This window comes from Lolium rigidum, chromosome 2, assembly GCF_022539505.1.
Source record: "Lolium rigidum isolate FL_2022 chromosome 2, APGP_CSIRO_Lrig_0.1, whole genome shotgun sequence".
Classification (NCBI taxonomy): Eukaryota; Viridiplantae; Streptophyta; class Magnoliopsida; order Poales; family Poaceae; genus Lolium; species Lolium rigidum.
Window position 1 is genome coordinate 274,355,694 of NC_061509.1, and position 7,346 is coordinate 274,363,039.

General features: G+C 37.3%; 1 long non-coding RNA gene across 2 annotated transcripts; it reads left to right on the forward strand.

Annotated features, from left to right (window-relative positions):
• Positions 1–220: 220 nt before the first annotated feature.
• LOC124688828 lies at positions 221–6,215 on the forward strand. 2 transcript variants are annotated; one of them, XR_006998632.1, is made up of 8 exons: positions 221–732; positions 1,189–1,327; positions 1,420–1,506; positions 1,766–1,876; positions 2,185–2,327; positions 3,402–3,514; positions 4,320–4,406; positions 4,502–6,215. It is a non-coding gene; the product is annotated as an uncharacterized LOC124688828 (long non-coding RNA). The 2 variants fall into 2 exon arrangements; XR_006998633.1 differs by having other exon boundaries at positions 2,185–2,252.
• Positions 6,216–7,346: the final 1,131 nt, after the last annotated feature.

A 7,346-nucleotide genomic window follows, 5' to 3' on the forward strand; every position in this document is an offset into this window, starting at 1 on the left:
GACCTGATATAACATATATGGCACAACATTTGTAGGGAAAAGACTAAGAGAAGAACCCACTGCTAGAAGTGGTGATCGGTGTGTATTGATATTTGGGCCACTCATCTGCAACGCAGCATGTACACGTACATGGGCAACGTGGCCGACTGCCGTTGGCTAGCCTGATTCGTTTAAACCATTGGAGTATATCCATTGATTGGATAAGCAACGTGTATCTAAAGGTATAAACGATGCCCCCCATAGGGGGCTTCACAGCGATTTGAGATTCTGGCCATCGGATTGGATTCATTGAGTGCATCTCGGCCGTTCATTTTTTTCACCACATCATATAAAAAGGACACCCCATAGTGAAAACCCTAGCCGCATCTCTCCACTCCCCCCAATCCCTGGGGCTGCATCCTTTTCTCTCCCCAATCCCCACGTTCCTCTCTCTCCCCCAATCTTCTCAAGACACATACCATTTGATGGTTTCCTCCATGGCTAGGGCAGGGGAGAAGGAAAGCATGGTGGAATCGTTGAGGAGGCGGAGACCAACATGGAGAAGAACCTGCTGCTCTCTCTCCCTTTACTCCCTGCCATGCCCTAGCTCATCCTTTCCCACAATAAAAAGGATTTCTGATTTAGATACTGGAGGAAGAAGAAGAGGTGGCAAGAAGAGGAGCAAGAGGAGGAGAAGGAAGAAGAGAAGATCCCCACCTTTACTGTATGATTCCTCTTGATCCAGATCCAAGGGTAAGTTTCCCACCCTCCATGATCCTATTAGGTTCTGTAAATTGTAAATGGTTGTTTCTAGGTTATTATGGCAGGGGATTAGGAATATCAAGTGAAAACTAGAGGAAATATGTTTCTATATTCCCGTTTCTAGACATACAGGTTCAGAGATCGTCAGTTTCGAGTACCCAATTGGACGAATCAGAGGAAGCTTATATAGAATGTTTTGTAGGTCTCGTTCCTGCGATCGTTTTGAGTGGTTATTCACTCAATTTGGTTCAATGGTTTAGCTGCAGCGATGAAAACAAGTTTCTGGTCTGTTTTTGCAAAAACAGTATTTTAATAGCTTTTATTCAAAGTTTTTCATGTTATTCCATGGTAGATTAAATTTTGTTTCACCATGCTATAGCTAATGGTACCTTGTAATTCATAGACCAAATATATTTACCTAATTCCCATGAGTAGGTGCCTCAACAGGTTACTGCCCGGAGCAAAGTCGATGGGGTGAAGTTGTCGAGAAAGGTGTGAAGTCATGTTGCAGACGTGGATTTTCCATCCCAGGTGTCTCAGCAACACGTTTGGGATGATGTATTTGCCATCGTCGCACCACATTTAGGTATTTGAGTCATCCTTGCCTTGGCTCCCCACGCCCTTCATTCAACATCTCTTCCTAATTTTACTATACCTTTTTTCCTCACCCATTGCGAGGTTGTAGGTGTGTGCATAAGCCATTTGTGTAAATGCATAAGAACAAAGACCGTTCAGGGAAGAATACTAACACCTCAACTTGGATTTGTAAGTTGTGTGTTCTCATAGATGCATTCTTATTGATAATTTATATGTGTTTCAATATGGATTCCTTGGTTCATATTAATTGCAGGTTATGCTATTGTCATGAACTTCAAGCAATGAATGTTTTTTTCTTTTACTTTCTTGTTTTTGTGAATGTCAATTTCATGTACTTCACTGGCATTAAAGGAAAATATTCATATCTTACTGGTATTATATATTCTGTATTTAGAGGGCATAGCTAATTTTCTTGCTGGTTTTTTAGTTTTACATGTGTTGTTGCCTGACCGACAAAGATTATGCCGATGTCACGAGAAGCTTGTCATAATAAATTTGTGGGATGGAGCTTCAGGAGTTTGCTGATTTTTCTTTACAGGTTTGTTGCTTTGAGTACAGCTAAAACTGATAGACACAAATTTTCTTTAGTTTATGAGAATTTGTATGACTTTTGAGTTTTGATTATCAATCTGAATCGATGCTAGGAGTAGCTACATTTTTAGGCGCATTTGTGTTTTGTGTTAATGAAAACATACGCAATTTGCATCAAACAAATATATTTTGTTGTTCTGCATTTTTTGTGGACTAATGAACGCTGCCTAAACGACGCCGCTTTTCAGTTTTTTAATGGATTAAAGCTGTTTCTTTACTATTTTATTCATAATTGAATTTTCTTTATTATGACAGCTTATGGACTTGCTAAGAAGGAATGTAAAGTGGAGGCATCAGAGCTTGCTCTCTCAAATCTTGGTCTGGTCAGTTATATAGGCTATTGGACTAGAGTACTTTTGGAATTTCTGAAGAAACATAAGAGCAATTTATTTATCAATGTTAGCATTGTCTTCCTTTCCTTCTATCCTACTTTATTGCTTTAGATTTTGTATCATCCTTTTTTTTCTCGAGAAGAATGCAGAATACTTGCATCTCAATTGAAAGGTAGAAACGAGGGCAGAATACATGAAACAAACAACAAACGAAAATACAGATCAATGTTCATTCCAATCCCTTGGTAGAGCAGTGTGCAAATCTAGAGCCCCTGAACGATTCCCCTTATTTGTACTGTTTTCAACAGCTGATCCAACTGTGATGTAGTAGCCAACACCTTTTTCTTTTATCGGATCCATATGATGAATTCGATCTACTTTATCCAATTTGTCTGCTGTTGTTCCTTTCAATGTCAAGCAAAACTAGGCTTTGTAATTTATCATTTATAGTTGACTTATTGCCTTATTATCGTTTATAGTTGACTTATTGAAAAATGATGAATATATTCTCATGGATATGTTACATAACCTTTTCTAATGATGCACATCGGCTTCACGCTTCCAATCTTCTATCTAGGGTAACCGAACATGGTTCACTTGAAACTGTTTTGTAATGATGAGAATATTTTGCTCCCTTCTGGTTTTGGTAGTTAAGATATATGCAACCAAATAATGTCAGATGGTGGTCAGAAACTGATAGTTTAAACCTTGAATACTGTTTGTATTTTCCCCTTATGCTTATAGCAGTTACCTATTCTACAATGCTCTCAAAGATTTTCTTCACTGTAGAAGAGCCGCATTCATTTGATGGCTTCTTTTATGTATGATTCCCTTATATATTGTTTTAGCTTCTTATGCATTTCAAAAGTAGCTATATGCATAGAGATAGGGCAAGGGTGTGCAAGAAGTGGTTGTATGATCTGAAACATTATAATATTATTATCACATTCTCTCTGTAAGAGGCGTTTGTGAGGTTGCAACCTATATATTAGATACCCTGTCTGTTGTACTGTTTTAAATTCAATTTGCAAATCAGCCAACACATTGCACAACCAAACCACATAGATATATGCAATCTACTGGTGTTACTACTGTGATTTCTTTGCAACTGAATAATTTGCTTTTGTTTTATTAACTTAGGCCAGTCAGCCATTTATTAAGGTGGCACCACTATAAAGTGTCGACAAGAAAGAGCATGGGTCGCTGCAGGCACATCGTACATGAGCACGACTCCGGCCGACGGACAATGAGAGGTAACGTTAGTTCACTGATGAACTGTTTTTACTTTCAGCATATGATTATTCGACCAAATACTGTCAACATACTATTGTCCTGCTCGCCAAGTATTCCCAACGTAAGAACATAGCTGATAAATTTGCTACTCGAGCCGTAACTACTCAAACATTAACTTTAATTAGTGTTTTTGTTTTCCTTTTGAGGTTTATTATCAGGTCTGTAGATGCATGATGTTGCATAATGCATCCCATGCTTTGCTTAATCTGTTGTTATGCTACTCGTGTTCTAAGCCAAATGCTTCTTTAGATGTGTTCTAAGCCAAATTCTTCTTTAAATGTGTTCTACGACAAATGTGTTTCTATTATTGACCCTCATGTTAAATTTTGTCGCTTTGAATGTATACTTAGTGGTAATTAATTGCAAGGTGATAGCATTATGATAAAACTGAATTTGGAATAAATAATTTGTGTCACTTTTAAATGTATAACAATTTAGAACAAATTTCTTCTCGCAATAATGGTTAGAATAACTGAATTATGGTAAAATTGATAATGTGTCCTTGTGAATGCCGTACTAAGACATTTCAGATTGGGTCACCTATGCCCTTCATGTTCCTCTGTTTCGCTATCTTTGTTGATAGCTCAATATATCCATGCCATTGTTGAGGCAAGGGTAGCGTCTATCCTGATTGTTTATAGCATGTTTATTTGACACTTATCCATTAGTAATTTATCATGTATATTTCTCTTGTGATCTATACGAATTTATCACACAAATTCCTCTAGGTAATCTTCCTGTTTGTGGAGAATATTTCTCTTGCAGGCCAATGAGGTGCTGAGATAAGTGCTCAGGTTTACCTTGAAACATATAGTCTCTGAGTTGATTGACCTGGATATTTGAGAAAATGAGGTATGTTACCATGGCGTTAGTTTTTGTTATTACTTGCATCTCCTTATTAACCATCTGCTACATGTGTTTGCCTCATGAAATTATTTTCTTGGCAGCATACCAGATTTTTTGCAATGTTTTCCTGACCAAGCTTAGCACTGCACCTCGTCTTCGTTTATTGCCACAAATCTTTGGCCCCCTTATGGTATTGGATATAGGTGATTTAATCCAGAGTGCGCAGGTACCATTGGAATGCCCATGTAATTACATTTGAAACTTCTAGCTATTTTATGTGAGATCTGCAAGTTTCCCAATCTTCTTAGTATGTCTTTTGTCGGTCGACTGAACATAAGGGAGAAGCTAGCTTTTCTTTCAAATGCCAGACTTGGTTATATATCTGGCTAATTGGTTCCTTGATATACTGTTTTACATGGAATTCATTTGTCCTAAATAGGCGGATGCTTTGGTGTCCACACATGCGTCTATTGCCTAATTTTCAAATTCAATGTCAGATCCACGAAAATAAAAGCTGGTTCGGTTCCAATGAAATGTATTTACTTTCATGAAAATATGAGATGTTACTGATTTTTAAATTTGTAACTTTTACTACATAATGTACCCAATGACAACACTTTCTAGACTTCTACCTTTATGTAAAGGATAGGAAAATATTTCTGACTTGTAGTGAGCCTGAACACTGTGTGTTCAATTTTAATTCGACAGGATAAGTAGGCCCCTCTTTAATTTTTTAGAAACGAACTCAGAAACTTTGACAGTTCGAAGTTTTGCATGCTTGCTAATTAAAGAAGATGCCTATAGAAAGCAAAATACGCAAAGAAACTCCCTGTAGTTTAGTTGCCCATTTCGAAGGAAATATCTGCCGTTTGACGCTCAAACTGTTACGCTTAGCCATTACATCAATGTATAAGTTACTTGGCGGTAAGGTATTCTTTCCCTCATGAACATTTGTATTGAAGAAATTGTTCTTTCTTCTTATGATAATTATATATACATATCATACCCTTTTGCTCTGTTTATTTTATTATGCCCACCCAAGGGCATGCTACAGTGTTCCCCTTTTTACTTTGATGGACTCTTATTGGTGATGAAATGAGAGAGTTGTGATTTTGTGTGTGTATAATATAGCTGGGCGGAATTGGCTGCGGATCGGTCCAAAGTTCCTGTATTCAGGCGCTACTTGCCGCAAGTAGGCCTCGGATGTGATTTTTCAAATCTTAGAAAAGAACTCCATTTGAAGAAACTGACTTATTTGGTTCATAAATTCGTGCATACATTGCTTCCCGGTCTCTGTTAAATGCAGTTATTAGAAAGAGTTTATACATATTATGGATTCTATTTCTGTTGATGCAGGTTTATTAATAGTTGTCATCTACGTACTTAATTATCATGGGTCGATTCTCTTCCTAGCTTCTTTGTCATGTAAGCTTTAGTAAAACAAATGGCTCTGAGATGTGTAACTGTTAGTGCTTAACATCAAGATGTGTCTATGCCACATAAGAGGTGGCCTGGCCTATCTGTGCTTAAAATTTTGGGCATGAATTTTCCCCTTGATACCAGACTCTACTAATGTATCGGGCTGTCTACTATTTTCATAATCTTTACAAGGTTTGGCTTGAATCATTGTGTAAATACTACTAGCACTTTTAGAATCAGCCAAGGAAATTATATATGTTTCTTCTTTTTTTGTGTGTGTAAATTCAATCATGTCTAGCCCGATCATAGCCCATTAGCTTGCATATATACTAGCTTTGTACCATACAATACTTTCTCTTCATATATTTATATTTAGTGTTAGCTTTGTCAATTTTTGCAGCCGTTGCCGAGGTTCTTGATAATGCAAATAACAAGGTCAAAACTAAGGCTTAATTGGCACCGATATATTTTCATATAGTCTGGTTCCTTTTAATAATAACGTTTGTTTTCAGAAGGTACTGATATTGGATTTGTTCTTTATTGGTGCATATATGAAATTTCAGATGCATCAGACGTGTTACTTCTACCAGCGTACATATAAATTTCAGTATGCCCATAACTCATTTGTTTTAGAGAAACCAAATTTCAGCACATGCACAATTCAGGTTAGTCAGTGTATTTTTCTTATGTTAGCATTCAGGTAAGCCAATGATCATAAATCAACCGTGTCAGATTAACAATGTTCGGGTATAACCGTTGAAGATCAATCATAGGGGTAGATAATGCCTTAGTCCCCATAATTTTTTTGTAATATTCTGCCAGACATTTTTTGCTTAGCCTCCTGGGCGTAATGCGGTAGTCCATCATGTTGAATAATTTTTTATTTTATTTTTTCTAAGCCTTGATGGCACTCTTGCATGATAGAAGCTTATATCCTCTTCCCCTAGAATGCGCCAGATTACCTTCCCATGCTGTCTTGCTTCACGAGCAATAGAGTGAACTGAACTTTCAATTTTTTGCTTAACCATATCCCTGAAGAAGCCCTCTAATTTTGTTAGGGGTCTACCTTCCTCAAGCCAATCCATAAAGGCCCCCCAAGGTAAACTTGTTTGCATCCAGAGCTTTTCTGTCAGGTTTCAAAATTTTCCTTCACCTCCCAATATTTATTCTGGCTGTTTTAGATTTCAGCTAATCCATTTCCTTGTGTCTTTATCCATGGGCATGTAACTCCAGGTTACAGTGACCAAGTCGACAAAGCCATTTCTGAACTTCCAATTATTGTTTTACCAGAAAATCTTTGATTTTGGGACAGTTGTCGAAGCTTCAATTTTCAAAGGAGACAATGATCGGTATGGGAGGATCTCGAATATTGGATTAAGTGAAGTCTTGAATCTGCAAGTCTCTAATTGCATAATTTAGGTGGCTTATTTCAAACAATGCAGCTGTCCTCACCTGATCGGAATGTGCTAAAATCACCAGCGGCAATCCAAGGACCATCAATAAATGGTTGTATATGTCTGATTTTAT